General features: G+C 47.8%; 20 non-coding genes across 20 annotated transcripts; all 20 read right to left on the bottom strand.

Annotated features, from left to right (window-relative positions):
- Window positions 1-371: 371 nt before the first annotated feature.
- On the bottom strand, window positions 372-453 carry Trnas-gcu. The gene has a single exon. It is a non-coding gene; the product is annotated as a tRNA-Ser (tRNA).
- An 805-nt stretch (window positions 454-1258) lies between these two features.
- Trnas-gcu lies at window positions 1259-1340 on the bottom strand. The gene has a single exon. It is a non-coding gene; the product is annotated as a tRNA-Ser (tRNA).
- An 805-nt stretch (window positions 1341-2145) lies between these two features.
- Trnas-gcu lies at window positions 2146-2227 on the bottom strand. The gene has a single exon. It is a non-coding gene; the product is annotated as a tRNA-Ser (tRNA).
- Window positions 2228-3032: 805 nt separating this feature from the next.
- On the bottom strand, window positions 3033-3114 carry Trnas-gcu. Its single transcript has one exon. It is a non-coding gene; the product is annotated as a tRNA-Ser (tRNA).
- An 822-nt stretch (window positions 3115-3936) lies between these two features.
- Window positions 3937-4018, bottom strand: Trnas-gcu. Its single transcript has one exon. It is a non-coding gene; the product is annotated as a tRNA-Ser (tRNA).
- An 805-nt stretch (window positions 4019-4823) lies between these two features.
- Window positions 4824-4905, bottom strand: Trnas-gcu. The gene has a single exon. It is a non-coding gene; the product is annotated as a tRNA-Ser (tRNA).
- An 805-nt stretch (window positions 4906-5710) lies between these two features.
- On the bottom strand, window positions 5711-5792 carry Trnas-gcu. The gene has a single exon. It is a non-coding gene; the product is annotated as a tRNA-Ser (tRNA).
- Window positions 5793-6614: 822 nt separating this feature from the next.
- On the bottom strand, window positions 6615-6696 carry Trnas-gcu. Its single transcript has one exon. It is a non-coding gene; the product is annotated as a tRNA-Ser (tRNA).
- Window positions 6697-7501: 805 nt separating this feature from the next.
- Window positions 7502-7583, bottom strand: Trnas-gcu. The gene has a single exon. It is a non-coding gene; the product is annotated as a tRNA-Ser (tRNA).
- An 822-nt stretch (window positions 7584-8405) lies between these two features.
- On the bottom strand, window positions 8406-8487 carry Trnas-gcu. The gene has a single exon. It is a non-coding gene; the product is annotated as a tRNA-Ser (tRNA).
- Window positions 8488-9309: 822 nt separating this feature from the next.
- Trnas-gcu lies at window positions 9310-9391 on the bottom strand. The gene has a single exon. It is a non-coding gene; the product is annotated as a tRNA-Ser (tRNA).
- Window positions 9392-10213: 822 nt separating this feature from the next.
- On the bottom strand, window positions 10214-10295 carry Trnas-gcu. Its single transcript has one exon. It is a non-coding gene; the product is annotated as a tRNA-Ser (tRNA).
- An 805-nt stretch (window positions 10296-11100) lies between these two features.
- Trnas-gcu lies at window positions 11101-11182 on the bottom strand. The gene has a single exon. It is a non-coding gene; the product is annotated as a tRNA-Ser (tRNA).
- Window positions 11183-12004: 822 nt separating this feature from the next.
- On the bottom strand, window positions 12005-12086 carry Trnas-gcu. Its single transcript has one exon. It is a non-coding gene; the product is annotated as a tRNA-Ser (tRNA).
- An 822-nt stretch (window positions 12087-12908) lies between these two features.
- Trnas-gcu lies at window positions 12909-12990 on the bottom strand. The gene has a single exon. It is a non-coding gene; the product is annotated as a tRNA-Ser (tRNA).
- Window positions 12991-13795: 805 nt separating this feature from the next.
- Window positions 13796-13877, bottom strand: Trnas-gcu. Its single transcript has one exon. It is a non-coding gene; the product is annotated as a tRNA-Ser (tRNA).
- An 822-nt stretch (window positions 13878-14699) lies between these two features.
- Window positions 14700-14781, bottom strand: Trnas-gcu. Its single transcript has one exon. It is a non-coding gene; the product is annotated as a tRNA-Ser (tRNA).
- Window positions 14782-15603: 822 nt separating this feature from the next.
- Trnas-gcu lies at window positions 15604-15685 on the bottom strand. Its single transcript has one exon. It is a non-coding gene; the product is annotated as a tRNA-Ser (tRNA).
- An 822-nt stretch (window positions 15686-16507) lies between these two features.
- On the bottom strand, window positions 16508-16589 carry Trnas-gcu. The gene has a single exon. It is a non-coding gene; the product is annotated as a tRNA-Ser (tRNA).
- An 822-nt stretch (window positions 16590-17411) lies between these two features.
- Trnas-gcu lies at window positions 17412-17493 on the bottom strand. Its single transcript has one exon. It is a non-coding gene; the product is annotated as a tRNA-Ser (tRNA).
- Between the last annotated feature and the right edge of the window lie 597 nt (window positions 17494-18090).

The following is an 18090-nucleotide window of genomic DNA, read 5'->3' as shown; positions in this document are numbered from 1 at the left end:
TGGAGCCAGGCCTTATCAGATCGCTTCCGTGTATGGCGGCCGGACGGAAAGCAAACTGTGCTACAGTTGGGGGTATTATAGGCTCGATACGTTAAAATGACTGCAAGAAGTAAGCACTTAAATATGAATGAGAACGCACCGTTCCCAAACACCACCATGGTGCCAAACTTCGATTCGTTTTTAGATCTTGAGATGGTGTTTGATTCGAAAGACGTACTCTATCGAATGTTGTGTCCTTCCAATTGGTAGGCGGTTTAGTTTCGTATTTCTTACAGATGCTATCTGCCACATACACGCTCCGTTGCTACTACTGAGTGGCGTTTCGCATGTAGAAGGTGTGATCCGAAATGGGTGCTTAACGTAAAATTCTTCGACGAGGATGGGATTCGAACCCACGCGTGCAGAGCACATTGGATTAGCAGTCCAACGCCTTAACCACTCGGCCACCTCGTCTGACGCATCGGAAACTGTGTCCCTCGCTAGTCCTTACGGAAACAAGTCGTTTGTCGATTCGAAAACGCATCGTACTGTGGCTGGTGTTAACGCTGTAATGCCCTGCTGCAATGCAGCTGACCAAGCTCCCACTCATGAATCATTTAATGATGGCATCTGTCCACGTCGGTATCCCATCGGAGGAAAGTAGTCGGCCCACTTACTTACTGCAGAAATAAGCACCGAATCGTCGTGTAGCGTTGTCTAATGCAAATGAGAAATGTCCTGTGCATTAGGTATAACGACTAGTGGAACTACGCGATTATCTCGATTCGCAACAATTATTTGTCACCTTCGATGACCTCATCGCTGATGTTGCTTTCAAGTTTCTTTCGAAGAGCAAACCACGTTCTTCGTAGCCGAATTGTGAGACCAGAGGCTCCTGCTGTTGGCGATGGAGCCAGGCCCTATCAGATCGCTTCCGTGTATGGCGGCCGGACGGAAAGCAAACTGTGCTACAGTTGGGGGTATTATAGGCTCGATACGTTAAAATGACTGCAAGAAGTAAGCACTTAAATATGAATGAGAACGCACCGTTCCCAAACACCACCATGGTGCCAAACTTCGATTCGTTTTTAGATCTTGAGATGGTGTTTGATTCGAAAGACGTACGCTATCGAATGTTGTGTCCTTCCAATTGGTAGGCGGTTTAGTTTCGTATTTCTTACAGATGCTATCTGCCACATACACGCTCCGTTGCTACTACTGAGTGGCGTTTCGCATGTAGAAGGTGTGATCCGAAATGGGTGCTTAACGTAAAATTCTTCGACGAGGATGGGATTCGAACCCACGCGTGCAGAGCACATTGGATTAGCAGTCCAACGCCTTAACCACTCGGCCACCTCGTCTGACGCATCGGAAACTGCGTCCCTCGCTAGTGCTTACGGAAAGAAGTCGTTTGTCGATTCGAAAACGCATCGTACTGTGGCTGGTGTTAACGCTGTAATGCCCTGCTGCAATGCAGCTGACCAAGCTCCCACTCATGAATCATTTAATGATGGCATCTGTCCACGTCGGTATCCCATCGGAGGAAAGTAGTCGGCCCACTTACTTACTGCAGAAATAAGCACCGAATCGTCGTGTAGCGTTGTCTAATGCAAATGAGAAATGTCCTGTGCATTAGGTATAACGACTAGTGGAACTACGCGATTATCTCGATTCGCAACAATTATTTGTCACCTTCGATGACCTCATCGCTGATGTTGCTTTCAAGTTTCTTTCGAAGAGCAAACCACGTTCTTCGTAGCCGAATTGTGAGACCAGAGGCTCCTGCTGTTGGCGATGGAGCCAGGCCCTATCAGATCGCTTCCGTGTATGGCGGCCGGACGGAAAGCAAACTGTGCTACAGTTGGGGGTATTATAGGCTCGATACGTTAAAATGACTGCAAGAAGTAAGCACTTAAATATGAATGAGAACGCACCGTTCCCAAACACCACCATGGTGCCAAACTTCGATTCGTTTTTAGATCTTGAGATGGTGTTTGATTCGAAAGACGTACGCTATCGAATGTTGTGTCCTTCCAATTGGTAGGCGGTCTAGTTTCGTATTTCTTACAGATGCTATCTGCCACATACACGCTCCGTTGCTACTACTGAGTGGCGTTTCGCATGTAGAAGGTGTGATCCGAAATGGGTGCTTAACGTAAAATTCTTCGACGAGGATGGGATTCGAACCCACGCGTGCAGAGCACATTGGATTAGCAGTCCAACGCCTTAACCACTCGGCCACCTCGTCTGACTCATCGAAAACTGCGTCCCTCGCTAGTCCTTACGGAAAGAAGTCGTTTGTCGATTCGAAAACGCTTCGTACTGTGGCTGGTGTTAACGCTGTAATGCCCTGCTGCAGTGCAGCTGACCAAGCTCCCACTCATGAATCATTTAATGATGGCATCTGTCCACGTCGGTATCCCATCGGAGGAAAGTAGTCGGCCCACTTACTTACTGCAGAAATAGGCACCGAATCGTCGTGTAGCGTTGTCTAATGCAAATGAGAAATGTCCTGTGCATTAGGTATAACGACTAGTGGAACTACGCGATTATCTCGATTCGCAACAATTATTTGTCACCTTCGATGACCTCATCGCTGATGTTGCTTTCAAGTTTCTTTCGAAGAGCAAACCACGTTCTTCGTAGCCGAATTGTGAGACCAGAGGCTCCTGCTGTTGGCGATGGAGCCAGGCCCTATCAGATCGCTTCCGTGTATGGCGGCCGGACGGAAAGCAAACTGTGCTACAGTTGGGGGTATTATAGGCTCGATACGTTAAAATGACTGCAAGAAGTAAGCACTTAAATATGAATGAGAACGCACCGTTCCCAAACACCACCATGGTGCCAAACTTCGATTCGTTTTTAGATCTTGAGATGGTGTTTGATTCGAAAGACGTACGCTATCGAATGTTGTGTCCTTCCAATTGGTAGGCGGTTTAGTTTCGTATTTCTTACAGATGCTATCTGCCACATACACGCTCCGTTGCTACTACTGAGTGGCGTTTCGCATGTAGAAGGTGTGATCCGAAATGGGTGCTTAACGTAAAATTCTTCGACGAGGATGGGATTCGAACCCACGCGTGCAGAGCACATTGGATTAGCAGTCCAACGCCTTAACCACTCGGCCACCTCGTCTGACTCATCGAAAACTGCGTCCCTCGCTAGTCCTTACGGAAAGAAGTCGTTTGTCGATTCGAAAACGCTTCGTACTGTGGCTGGTGTTAACGCTGTAATGCCCTGCTGCAGTGCAGCTGACCAAGCTCCCACTCATGAATCATTTAATGATGGCATCTGTCCACGTCGGTATCCCATCGGAGGAAAGTAGTCGGCCCACTTACTTACTGCAGAAATAAGCACCGAATCGTCGTGTAGCGTTGTCTAATGCAAATGAGAAATGTCCTGTGCATTAGGTATAACGACTAGTGGAACTACGCGATTATCTCGATTCGCAACAATTATTTGTCACCTTCGATGACCTCATCGCTGATGTTGCTTTCAAGTTTCTTTCGAAGAGCAAACCACGTTCTTCGTAGCCGAATTGTGAGACCAGAGGCTCCTGCTGTTGGCGATGGAGCCAGGCCCTATCAGATCGCTTCCGTGTATGGCGGCCGGACGGAAAGCAAACTGTCGAAAGGCGACAGTTGTGCTACAGTTGGGGGTATTATAGGCTCGATACGTTAAAATGACTGCAAGAAGTAAGCACTTAAATATGAATGAGAACGCACCGTTCCCAAACACCACCATGGTGCCAAACTTCGATTCGTTTTTAGATCTTGAGATGGTGTTTGATTCGAAAGACGTACGCTATCGAATGTTGTGTCCTTCCAATTGGTAGGCGGTTTAGTTTCGTATTTCTTACAGATGCTATCTGCCACATACACGCTCCGTTGCTACTACTGAGTGGCGTTTCGCATGTAGAAGGTGTGATCCGAAATGGGTGCTTAACGTAAAATTCTTCGACGAGGATGGGATTCGAACCCACGCGTGCAGAGCACATTGGATTAGCAGTCCAACGCCTTAACCACTCGGCCACCTCGTCTGACTCATCGAAAACTGCGTCCCTCGCTAGTCCTTACGGAAAGAAGTCGTTTGTCGATTCGAAAACGCTTCGTACTGTGGCTGGTGTTAACGCTGTAATGCCCTGCTGCAGTGCAGCTGACCAAGCTCCCACTCATGAATCATTTAATGATGGCATCTGTCCACGTCGGTATCCCATCGGAGGAAAGTAGTCGGCCCACTTACTTACTGCAGAAATAAGCACCGAATCGTCGTGTAGCGTTGTCTAATGCAAATGAGAAATGTCCTGTGCATTAGGTATAACGACTAGTGGAACTACGCGATTATCTCGATTCGCAACAATTATTTGTCACCTTCGATGACCTCATCGCTGATGTTGCTTTCAAGTTTCTTTCGAAGAGCAAACCACGTTCTTCGTAGCCGAATTGTGAGACCAGAGGCTCCTGCTGTTGGCGATGGAGCCAGGCCCTATCAGATCGCTTCCGTGTATGGCGGCCGGACGGAAAGCAAACTGTGCTACAGTTGGGGGTATTATAGGCTCGATACGTTAAAATGACTGCAAGAAGTAAGCACTTAAATATGAATGAGAACGCACCGTTCCCAAACACCACCATGGTGCCAAACTTCGATTCGTTTTTAGATCTTGAGATGGTGTTTGATTCGAAAGACGTACGCTATCGAATGTTGTGTCCTTCCAATTGGTAGGCGGTTTAGTTTCGTATTTCTTACAGATGCTATGTGCCACATACACGTTCCGTTGCTACTACTGAGTGGCGTTTCGCATGTAGAAGGTGTGATCCGAAATGGGTGCTTAACGTAAAATTCTTCGACGAGGATGGGAATCGAACCCACGCGTGCAGAGCACATTGGATTAGCAGTCCAACGCCTTAACCACTCGGCCACCTCGTCTGACTCATCGAAAACTGCGTCCCTCGCTAGTCCTTACGGAAAGAAGTCGTTTGTCGATTCGAAAACGCTTCGTACTGTGGCTGGTGTTAACGCTGTAATGCCCTGCTGCAGTGCAGCTGACCAAGCTCCCACTCATGAATCATTTAATGATGGCATCTGTCCACGTCGGTATCCCATCGGAGGAAAGTAGTCGGCCCACTTACTTACTGCAGAAATAGGCACCGAATCGTCGTGTAGCGTTGTCTAATGCAAATGAGAAATGTCCTGTGCATTAGGTATAACGACTAGTGGAACTACGCGATTATCTCGATTCGCAACAATTATTTGTCACCTTCGATGACCTCATCGCTGATGTTGCTTTCAAGTTTCTTTCGAAGAGCAAACCACGTTCTTCGTAGCCGAATTGTGAGACCAGAGGCTCCTGCTGTTGGCGATGGAGCCAGGCCCTATCAGATCGCTTCCGTGTATGGCGGCCGGACGGAAAGCAAACTGTGCTACAGTTGGGGGTATTATAGGCTCGATACGTTAAAATGACTGCAAGAAGTAAGCACTTAAATATGAATGAGAACGCACCGTTCCCAAACACCACCATGGTGCCAAACTTCGATTCGTTTTTAGATCTTGAGATGGTGTTTGATTCGAAAGACGTACGCTATCGAATGTTGTGTCCTTCCAATTGGTAGGCGGTTTAGTTTCGTATTTCTTACAGATGCTATCTGCCACATACACGCTCCGTTGCTACTACTGAGTGGCGTTTCGCATGTAGAAGGTGTGATCCGAAATGGGTGCTTAACGTAAAATTCTTCGACGAGGATGGGATTCGAACCCACGCGTGCAGAGCACATTGGATTAGCAGTCCAACGCCTTAACCACTCGGCCACCTCGTCTGACTCATCGAAAACTGCGTCCCTCGCTAGTCCTTACGGAAAGAAGTCGTTTGTCGATTCGAAAACGCTTCGTACTGTGGCTGGTGTTAACGCTGTAATGCCCTGCTGCAGTGCAGCTGACCAAGCTCCCACTCATGAATCATTTAATGATGGCATCTGTCCACGTCGGTATCCCATCGGAGGAAAGTAGTCGGCCCACTTACTTACTGCAGAAATAAGCACCGAATCGTCGTGTAGCGTTGTCTAATGCAAATGAGAAATGTCCTGTGCATTAGGTATAACGACTAGTGGAACTACGCGATTATCTCGATTCGCAACAATTATTTGTCACCTTCGATGACCTCATCGCTGATGTTGCTTTCAAGTTTCTTTCGAAGAGCAAACCACGTTCTTCGTAGCCGAATTGTGAGACCAGAGGCTCCTGCTGTTGGCGATGGAGCCAGGCCCTATCAGATCGCTTCCGTGTATGGCGGCCGGACGGAAAGCAAACTGTCGAAAGGCGACAGTTGTGCTACAGTTGGGGGTATTATAGGCTCGATACGTTAAAATGACTGCAAGAAGTAAGCACTTAAATATGAATGAGAACGCACCGTTCCCAAACACCACCATGGTGCCAAACTTCGATTCGTTTTTAGATCTTGAGATGGTGTTTGATTCGAAAGACGTACGCTATCGAATGTTGTGTCCTTCCAATTGGTAGGCGGTTTAGTTTCGTATTTCTTACAGATGCTATCTGCCACATACACGCTCCGTTGCTACTACTGAGTGGCGTTTCGCATGTAGAAGGTGTGATCCGAAATGGGTGCTTAACGTAAAATTCTTCGACGAGGATGGGATTCGAACCCACGCGTGCAGAGCACATTGGATTAGCAGTCCAACGCCTTAACCACTCGGCCACCTCGTCTGACTCATCGAAAACTGCGTCCCTCGCTAGTCCTTACGGAAAGAAGTCGTTTGTCGATTCGAAAACGCTTCGTACTGTGGCTGGTGTTAACGCTGTAATGCCCTGCTGCAGTGCAGCTGACCAAGCTCCCACTCATGAATCATTTAATGATGGCATCTGTCCACGTCGGTATCCCATCGGAGGAAAGTAGTCGGCCCACTTACTTACTGCAGAAATAAGCACCGAATCGTCGTGTAGCGTTGTCTAATGCAAATGAGAAATGTCCTGTGCATTAGGTATAACGACTAGTGGAACTACGCGATTATCTCGATTCGCAACAATTATTTGTCACCTTCGATGACCTCATCGCTGATGTTGCTTTCAAGTTTCTTTCGAAGAGCAAACCACGTTCTTCGTAGCCGAATTGTGAGACCAGAGGCTCCTGCTGTTGGCGATGGAGCCAGGCCCTATCAGATCGCTTCCGTGTATGGCGGCCGGACGGAAAGCAAACTGTGCTACAGTTGGGGGTATTATAGGCTCGATACGTTAAAATGACTGCAAGAAGTAAGCACTTAAATATGAATGAGAACGCACCGTTCCCAAACACCACCATGGTGCCAAACTTCGATTCGTTTTTAGATCTTGAGATGGTGTTTGATTCGAAAGACGTACGCTATCGAATGTTGTGTCCTTCCAATTGGTAGGCGGTTTAGTTTCGTATTTCTTACAGATGCTATGTGCCACATACACGTTCCGTTGCTACTACTGAGTGGCGTTTCGCATGTAGAAGGTGTGATCCGAAATGGGTGCTTAACGTAAAATTCTTCGACGAGGATGGGATTCGAACCCACGCGTGCAGAGCACATTGGATTAGCAGTCCAACGCCTTAACCACTCGGCCACCTCGTCTGACTCATCGAAAACTGCGTCCCTCGCTAGTCCTTACGGAAAGAAGTCGTTTGTCGATTCGAAAACGCTTCGTACTGTGGCTGGTGTTAACGCTGTAATGCCCTGCTGCAGTGCAGCTGACCAAGCTCCCACTCATGAATCATTTAATGATGGCATCTGTCCACGTCGGTATCCCATCGGAGGAAAGTAGTCGGCCCACTTACTTACTGCAGAAATAAGCACCGAATCGTCGTGTAGCGTTGTCTAATGCAAATGAGAAATGCCCTGTGCATTAGGTATAACGACTAGTGGAACTACGCGATTATCTCGATTCGCAACAATTATTTGTCACCTTCGATGACCTCATCGCTGATGTTGCTTTCAAGTTTCTTTCGAAGAGCAAACCACGTTCTTCGTAGCCGAATTGTGAGACCAGAGGCTCCTGCTGTTGGCGATGGAGCCAGGCCCTATCAGATCGCTTCCGTGTATGGCGGCCGGACGGAAAGCAAACTGTCGAAAGGCGACAGTTGTGCTACAGTTGGGGGTATTATAGGCTCGATACGTTAAAATGACTGCAAGAAGTAAGCACTTAAATATGAATGAGAACGCACCGTTCCCAAACACCACCATGGTGCCAAACTTCGATTCGTTTTTAGATCTTGAGATGGTGTTTGATTCGAAAGACGTACGCTATCGAATGTTGTGTCCTTCCAATTGGTAGGCTGTTTAGTTTCGTATTTCTTACAGATGCTATCTGCCACATACACGTTCCGTTGCTACTACTGAGTGGCGTTTCGCATGTAGAAGGTGTGATCCGAAATGGGTGCTTAACGTAAAATTCTTCGACGAGGATGGGATTCGAACCCACGCGTGCAGAGCACATTGGATCAGCAGTCCAACGCCTTAACCACTCGGCCACCTCGTCTGACGCATCGGAAACTGCGTCCCTCGCTAGTCCTTACGGAAAGAAGTCGTTTGTCGATTCGAAAACGCATCGTACTGTGGCTGGTGTTAACGCTGTAATGCCCTGCTGCAATGCAGCTGACCAAGCTCCCACTCATGAATCATTTAATGATGGCATCTGTCCACGTCGGTATCCCATCGGAGGAAAGTAGTCGGCCCACTTACTTACTGCAGAAATAAGCACCGAATCGTCGTGTAGCGTTGTCTAATGCAAATGAGAAATGTCCTGTGCATTAGGTATAACGACTAGTGGAACTACGCGATTATCTCGATTCGCAACAATTATTTGTCACCTTCGATGACCTCATCGCTGATGTTGCTTTCAAGTTTCTTTCGAAGAGCAAACCACGTTCTTCGTAGCCGAATTGTGAGACCAGAGGCTCCTGCTGTTGGCGATGGAGCCAGGCCCTATCAGATCGCTTCCGTGTATGGCGGCCGGACGGAAAGCAAACTGTCGAAAGGCGACAGTTGTGCTACAGTTGGGGGTATTATAGGCTCGATACGTTAAAATGACTGCAAGAAGTAAGCACTTAAATATGAATGAGAACGCACCGTTCCCAAACACCACCATGGTGCCAAACTTCGATTCGTTTTTAGATCTTGAGATGGTGTTTGATTCGAAAGACGTACGCTATCGAATGTTGTGTCCTTCCAATTGGTAGGCTGTTTAGTTTCGTATTTCTTACAGATGCTATCTGCCACATACACGTTCCGTTGCTACTACTGAGTGGCGTTTCGCATGTAGAAGGTGTGATCCGAAATGGGTGCTTAACGTAAAATTCTTCGACGAGGATGGGATTCGAACCCACGCGTGCAGAGCACATTGGATCAGCAGTCCAACGCCTTAACCACTCGGCCACCTCGTCTGACGCATCGGAAACTGCGTCCCTCGCTAGTCCTTACGGAAAGAAGTCGTTTGTCGATTCGAAAACGCATCGTACTGTGGCTGGTGTTAACGCTGTAATGCCCTGCTGCAATGCAGCTGACCAAGCTCCCACTCATGAATCATTTAATGATGGCATCTGTCCACGTCGGTATCCCATCGGAGGAAAGTAGTCGGCCCACTTACTTACTGCAGAAATAAGCACCGAATCGTCGTGTAGCGTTGTCTAATGCAAATGAGAAATGTCCTGTGCATTAGGTATAACGACTAGTGGAACTACGCGATTATCTCGATTCGCAACAATTATTTGTCACCTTCGATGACCTCATCGCTGATGTTGCTTTCAAGTTTCTTTCGAAGAGCAAACCACGTTCTTCGTAGCCGAATTGTGAGACCAGAGGCTCCTGCTGTTGGCGATGGAGCCAGGCCCTATCAGATCGCTTCCGTGTATGGCGGCCGGACGGAAAGCAAACTGTCGAAAGGCGACAGTTGTGCTACAGTTGGGGGTATTATAGGCTCGATACGTTAAAATGACTGCAAGAAGTAAGCACTTAAATATGAATGAGAACGCACCGTTCCCAAACACCACCATGGTGCCAAACTTCGATTCGTTTTTAGATCTTGAGATGGTGTTTGATTCGAAAGACGTACGCTATCGAATGTTGTGTCCTTCCAATTGGTAGGCGGTTTAGTTTCGTATTTCTTACAGATGCTATGTGCCACATACACGTTCCGTTGCTACTACTGAGTGGCGTTTCGCATGTAGAAGGTGTGATCCGAAATGGGTGCTTAACGTAAAATTCTTCGACGAGGATGGGATTCGAACCCACGCGTGCAGAGCACATTGGATTAGCAGTCCAACGCCTTAACCACTCGGCCACCTCGTCTGACTCATCGAAAACTGCGTCCCTCGCTAGTCCTTGCGGAAAGAAGTCATTTGTCGATTCGAAAACGCTTCGTACTGTGGCTGGTGTTAACGCTGTAATGCCCTGCTGCAGTGCAGCTGACCAAGCTCCCACTCATGAATCATTTAATGATGGCATCTGTCCACGTCGGTATCCCATCGGAGGAAAGTAGTCGGCCCACTTACTTACTGCAGAAATAGGCACCGAATCGTCGTGTAGCGTTGTCTAATGCAAATGAGAAATGTCCTGTGCATTAGGTATAACGACTAGTGGAACTACGCGATTATCTCGATTCGCAACAATTATTTGTCACCTTCGATGACCTCATCGCTGATGTTGCTTTCAAGTTTCTTTCGAAGAGCAAACCACGTTCTTCGTAGCCGAATTGTGAGACCAGAGGCTCCTGCTGTTGGCGATGGAGCCAGGCCCTATCAGATCGCTTCCGTGTATGGCGGCCGGACGGAAAGCAAACTGTGCTACAGTTGGGGGTATTATAGGCTCGATACGTTAAAATGACTGCAAGAAGTAAGCACTTAAATATGAATGAGAACGCACCGTTCCCAAACACCACCATGGTGCCAAACTTCGATTCGTTTTTAGATCTTGAGATGGTGTTTGATTCGAAAGACGTACGCTATCGAATGTTGTGTCCTTCCAATTGGTAGGCGGTTTAGTTTCGTATTTCTTACAGATGCTATGTGCCACATACACGTTCCGTTGCTACTACTGAGTGGCGTTTCGCATGTAGAAGGTGTGATCCGAAATGGGTGCTTAACGTAAAATTCTTCGACGAGGATGGGATTCGAACCCACGCGTGCAGAGCACATTGGATTAGCAGTCCAACGCCTTAACCACTCGGCCACCTCGTCTGACTCATCGAAAACTGCGTCCCTCGCTAGTCCTTACGGAAAGAAGTCGTTTGTCGATTCGAAAACGCTTCGTACTGTGGCTGGTGTTAACGCTGTAATGCCCTGCTGCAGTGCAGCTGACCAAGCTCCCACTCATGAATCATTTAATGATGGCATCTGTCCACGTCGGTATCCCATCGGAGGAAAGTAGTCGGCCCACTTACTTACTGCAGAAATAAGCACCGAATCGTCGTGTAGCGTTGTCTAATGCAAATGAGAAATGTCCTGTGCATTAGGTATAACGACTAGTGGAACTACGCGATTATCTCGATTCGCAACAATTATTTGTCACCTTCGATGACCTCATCGCTGATGTTGCTTTCAAGTTTCTTTCGAAGAGCAAACCACGTTCTTCGTAGCCGAATTGTGAGACCAGAGGCTCCTGCTGTTGGCGATGGAGCCAGGCCCTATCAGATCGCTTCCGTGTATGGCGGCCGGACGGAAAGCAAACTGTCGAAAGGCGACAGTTGTGCTACAGTTGGGGGTATTATAGGCTCGATACGTTAAAATGACTGCAAGAAGTAAGCACTTAAATATGAATGAGAACGCACCGTTCCCAAACACCACCATGGTGCCAAACTTCGATTCGTTTTTAGATCTTGAGATGGTGTTTGATTCGAAAGACGTACGCTATCGAATGTTGTGTCCTTCCAATTTGTAGGCGGTTTAGTTTCGTATTTCTTACAGATGCTATCTGCCACATACACGCTCCGTTGCTACTACTGAGTGGCGTTTCGCATGTAGAAGGTGTGATCCGAAATGGGTGCTTAACGTAAAATTCTTCGACGAGGATGGGATTCGAACCCACGCGTGCAGAGCACATTGGATTAGCAGTCCAACGCCTTAACCACTCGGCCACCTCGTCTGACGCATCGGAAACTGCGTCCCTCGCTAGTCCTTACGGAAAGAAGTCGTTTGTCGATTCGAAAACGCATCGTACTGTGGCTGGTGTTAACGCTGTAATGCCCTGCTGCAATGCAGCTGACCAAGCTCCCACTCATGAATCATTTAATGATGGCATCTGTCCACGTCGGTATCCCATCGGAGGAAAGTAGTCGGCCCACTTACTTACTGCAGAAATAAGCACCGAATCGTCGTGTAGCGTTGTCTAATGCAAATGAGAAATGTCCTGTGCATTAGGTATAACGACTAGTGGAACTACGCGATTATCTCGATTCGCAACAATTATTTGTCACCTTCGATGACCTCATCGCCGATGTTGCTTTCAAGTTTCTTTCGAAGAGCAAACCACGTTCTTCGTAGCCGAATTGTGAGACCAGAGGCTCCTGCTGTTGGCGATGGAGCCAGGCCCTATCAGATCCCTTCCGTGTATGGCGGCCGGACGGAAAGCAAACTGTCGAAAGGCGACAGTTGTGCTACAGTTGGGGGTATTATAGGCTCGATACGTTAAAATGACTGCAAGAAGTAAGCACTTAAATATGAATGAGAACGCACCGTTCCCAAACACCACCATGGTGCCAAACTTCGATTCGTTTTTAGATCTTGAGATGGTGTTTGATTCGAAAGACGTACGCTATCGAATGTTGTGTCCTTCCAATTGGTAGGCGGTTTAGTTTCGTATTTCTTACAGATGCTATCTGCCACATACACGCTCCGTTGCTACTACTGAGTGGCGTTTCGCATGTAGAAGGTGTGATCCGAAATGGGTGCTTAACGTAAAATTCTTCGACGAGGATGGGATTCGAACCCACGCGTGCAGAGCACATTGGATTAGCAGTCCAACGCCTTAACCACTCGGCCACCTCGTCTGACGCATCGGAAACTGCGTCCCTCGCTAGTCCTTACGGAAAGAAGTCGTTTGTCGATTCGAAAACGCATCGTACTGTGGCTGGTGTTAACGCTGTAATGCCCTGCTGCAATGCAGCTGACCAAGCTCCCACTCATGAATCATTTAATGATGGCATCTGTCCACGTCGGTATCCCATCGGAGGAAAGTAGTCGGCCCACTTACTTACTGCAGAAATAAGCACCGAATCGTCGTGTAGCGTTGTCTAATGCAAATGAGAAATGTCCTGTGCATTAGGTATAACGACTAGTGGAACTACGCGATTATCTCGATTCGCAACAATTATTTGTCACCTTCGATGACCTCATCGCTGATGTTGCTTTCAAGTTTCTTTCGAAGAGCAAACCACGTTCTTCGTAGCCGAATTGTGAGACCAGAGGCTCCTGCTGTTGGCGATGGAGCCAGGCCCTATCAGATCGCTTCCGTGTATGGCGGCCGGACGGAAAGCAAACTGTGCTACAGTTGGGGGTATTATAGGCTCGATACGTTAAAATGACTGCAAGAAGTAAGCACTTAAATATGAATGAGAACGCACCGTTCCCAAACACCACCATGGTGCCAAACTTCGATTCGTTTTTAGATCTTGAGATGGTGTTTGATTCGAAAGACGTACGCTATCGAATGTTGTGTCCTTCCAATTGGTAGGCGGTTTAGTTTCGTATTTCTTACAGATGCTATGTGCCACATACACGTTCCGTTGCTACTACTGAGTGGCGTTTCGCATGTAGAAGGTGTGATCCGAAATGGGTGCTTAACGTAAAATTCTTCGACGAGGATGGGATTCGAACCCACGCGTGCAGAGCACATTGGATTAGCAGTCCAACGCCTTAACCACTCGGCCACCTCGTCTGACTCATCGAAAACTGCGTCCCTCGCTAGTCCTTACGGAAAGAAGTCGTTTGTCGATTCGAAAACGCTTCGTACTGTGGCTGGTGTTAACGCTGTAATGCCCTGCTGCAGTGCAGCTGACCAAGCTCCCACTCATGAATCATTTAATGATGGCATCTGTCCACGTCGGTATCCCATCGGAGGAAAGTAGTCGGCCCACTTACTTACTGCAGAAATAAGCACCGAATCGTCGTGTAGCGTTGTCTAATGCAAATGAGAAATGTCCTGTGCATTAGGTATAACGACTAGTGGAACTACGCGATTATCTCGATTCGCAACAATTATTTGTCACCTTCGATGACCTCATCGCTGATGTTGCTTTCAAGTTTCTTTCGAAGAGCAAACCACGTTGTTCGTAGCCGAATTGTGAGACCAGAGGCTCCTGCTGTTGGCGATGGAGCCAGGCCCTATCAGATCGCTTCCGTGTATGGCGGCCGGACGGAAAGCAAACTGTCGAAAGGCGACAGTTGTGCTACAGTTGGGGGTATTATAGGCTCGATACGTTAAAATGACTGCAAGAAGTAAGCACTTAAATATGAATGAGAACGCACCGTTCCCAAACACCACCATGGTGCCAAACTTCGATTCGTTTTTAGATCTTGAGATGGTGTTTGATTCGAAAGACGTACGCTATCGAATGTTGTGTCCTTCCAATTGGTAGGCGGTTTAGTTTCGTATTTCTTACAGATGCTATCTGCCACATACACGCTCCGTTGCTACTACTGAGTGGCGTTTCGCATGTAGAAGGTGTGATCCGAAATGGGTGCTTAACGTAAAATTCTTCGACGAGGATGGGATTCGAACCCACGCGTGCAGAGCACATTGGATTAGCAGTCCAACGCCTTAACCACTCGGCCACCTCGTCTGACGCATCGGAAACTGCGTCCCTCGCTAGTCCTTACGGAAAGAAGTCGTTTGTCGATTCGAAAACGCATCGTACTGTGGCTGGTGTTAACGCTGTAATGCCCTGCTGCAATGCAGCTGACCAAGCTCCCACTCATGAATCATTTAATGATGGCATCTGTCCACGTCGGTATCCCATCGGAGGAAAGTAGTCGGCCCACTTACTTACTGCAGAAATAAGCACCGAATCGTCGTGTAGCGTTGTCTAATGCAAATGAGAAATGTCCTGTGCATTAGGTATAACGACTAGTGGAACTACGCGATTATCTCGATTCGCAACAATTATTTGTCACCTTCGATGACCTCATCGCTGATGTTGCTTTCAAGTTTCTTTCGAAGAGCAAACCACGTTCTTCGTAGCCGAATTGTGAGACCAGAGGCTCCTGCTGTTGGCGATGGAGCCAGGCCCTATCAGATCGCTTCCGTGTATGGCGGCCGGACGGAAAGCAAACTGTCGAAAGGCGACAGTTGTGCTACAGTTGGGGGTATTATAGGCTCGATACGTTAAAATGACTGCAAGAAGTAAGCACTTAAATATGAATGAGAACGCACCGTTCCCAAACACCACCATGGTGCCAAACTTCGATTCGTTTTTAGATCTTGAGATGGTGTTTGATTCGAAAGACGTACGCTATCGAATGTTGTGTCCTTCCAATTGGTAGGCTGTTTAGTTTCGTATTTCTTACAGATGCTATCTGCCACATACACGTTCCGTTGCTACTACTGAGTGGCGTTTCGCATGTAGAAGGTGTGATCCGAAATGGGTGCTTAACGTAAAATTCTTCGACGAGGATGGGATTCGAACCCACGCGTGCAGAGCACATTGGATCAGCAGTCCAACGCCTTAACCACTCGGCCACCTCGTCTGACGCATCGGAAACTGCGTCCCTCGCTAGTCCTTACGGAAAGAAGTCGTTTGTCGATTCGAAAACGCATCGTACTGTGGCTGGTGTTAACGCTGTAATGCCCTGCTGCAATGCAGCTGACCAAGCTCCCACTCATGAATCATTTAATGATGGCATCTGTCCACGTCGGTATCCCATCGGAGGAAAGTAGTCGGCCCACTTACTTACTGCAGAAATAAGCACCGAATCGTCGTGTAGCGTTGTCTAATGCAAATGAGAAATGTCCTGTGCATTAGGTATAACGACTAGTGGAACTACGCGATTATCTCGATTCGCAACAATTATTTGTCACCTTCGATGACCTCATCGCTGATGTTGCTTTCAAGTTTCTTTCGAAGAGCAAACCACGTTCTTCGTAGCCGAATTGTGAGACCAGAGGCTCCTGCTGTTGGCGATGGAGCCAGGCCCTATCAGATCGCTTCCGTGTATGGCGGCCGGACGGAAAGCAAACTGTCGAAAGGCGACAGTTGTGCTACAGTTGGGGGTATTATAGGCTCGATACGTTAAAATGACTGCAAGAAGTAAGCACTTAAATATGAATGAGAACGCACCGTTCCCAAACACCACCATGGTGCCAAACTTCGATTCGTTTTTAGATCTTGAGATGGTGTTTGATTCGAAAGACGTACGCTATCGAATGTTGTGTCCTTCCAATTTGTAGGCGGTTTAGTTTCGTATTTCTTACAGATGCTATCTGCCACATACACGCTCCGTTGCTACTACTGAGTGGCGTTTCGCATGTAGAAGGTGTGATCCGAAATGGGTGCTTAACGTAAAATTCTTCGACGAGGATGGGATTCGAACCCACGCGTGCAGAGCACATTGGATTAGCAGTCCAACGCCTTAACCACTCGGCCACCTCGTCTGACGCATCGGAAACTGCGTCCCTCGCTAGTCCTTACGGAAAGAAGTCGTTTGTCGATTCGAAAACGCATCGTACTGTGGCTGGTGTTAACGCTGTAATGCCCTGCTGCAATGCAGCTGACCAAGCTCCCACTCATGAATCATTTAATGATGGCATCTGTCCACGTCGGTATCCCATCGGAGGAAAGTAGTCGGCCCACTTACTTACTGCAGAAATAAGCACCGAATCGTCGTGTAGCGTTGTCTAATGCAAATGAGAAATGTCCTGTGCATTAGGTATAACGACTAGTGGAACTACGCGATTATCTCGATTCGCAACAATTATTTGTCACCTTCGATGACCTCATCGCCGATGTTGCTTTCAAGTTTCTTTCGAAGAGCAAACCACGTTCTTCGTAGCCGAATTGTGAGACCAGAGGCTCCTGCTGTTGGCGATGGAGCCAGGCCCTATCAGATCCCTTCCGTGTATGGCGGCCGGACGGAAAGCAAACTGTCGAAAGGCGACAGTTGTGCTACAGTTGGGGGTATTATAGGCTCGATACGTTAAAATGACTGCAAGAAGTAAGCACTTAAATATGAATGAGAACGCACCGTTCCCAAACACCACCATGGTGCCAAACTTCGATTCGTTTTTAGATCTTGAGATGGTGTTTGATTCGAAAGACGTACGCTATCGAATGTTGTGTCCTTCCAATTGGTAGGCGGTTTAGTTTCGTATTTCTTACAGATGCTATCTGCCACATACACGCTCCGTTGCTACTACTGAGTGGCGTTTCGCATGTAGAAGGTGTGATCCGAAATGGGTGCTTAACGTAAAATTCTTCGACGAGGATGGGATTCGAACCCACGCGTGCAGAGCACATTGGATTAGCAGTCCAACGCCTTAACCACTCGGCCACCTCGTCTGACGCATCGGAAACTGCGTCCCTCGCTAGTCCTTACGGAAAGAAGTCGTTTGTCGATTCGAAAACGCATCGTACTGTGGCTGGTGTTAACGCTGTAATGCCCTGCTGCAATGCAGCTGACCAAGCTCCCACTCATGAATCATTTAATGATGGCATCTGTCCACGTCGGTATCCCATCGGAGGAAAGTAGTCGGCCCACTTACTTACTGCAGAAATAAGCACCGAATCGTCGTGTAGCGTTGTCTAATGCAAATGAGAAATGTCCTGTGCATTAGGTATAACGACTAGTGGAACTACGCGATTATCTCGATTCGCAACAATTATTTGTCACCTTCGATGACCTCATCGCTGATGTTGCTTTCAAGTTTCTTTCGAAGAGCAAACCACGTTCTTCGTAGCCGAATTGTGAGACCAGAGGCTCCTGCTGTTGGCGATGGAGCCAGGCCCTATCAGATCGCTTCCGTGTATGGCGGCCGGACGGAAAGCAAACTGTGCTACAGTTGGGGGTATTATAGGCTCGATACGTTAAAATGACTGCAAGAAGTAAGCACTTAAATATGAATGAGAACGCACCGTTCCCAAACACCACCATGGTGC

The sequence above is a fragment of the Schistocerca americana genome, chromosome 2 (assembly GCF_021461395.2).
Source record: "Schistocerca americana isolate TAMUIC-IGC-003095 chromosome 2, iqSchAmer2.1, whole genome shotgun sequence".
In the NCBI taxonomy this organism is placed as follows: domain Eukaryota; kingdom Metazoa; phylum Arthropoda; class Insecta; order Orthoptera; family Acrididae; genus Schistocerca; species Schistocerca americana.
This window is presented reverse-complemented; position numbering and strand designations above follow the sequence as displayed.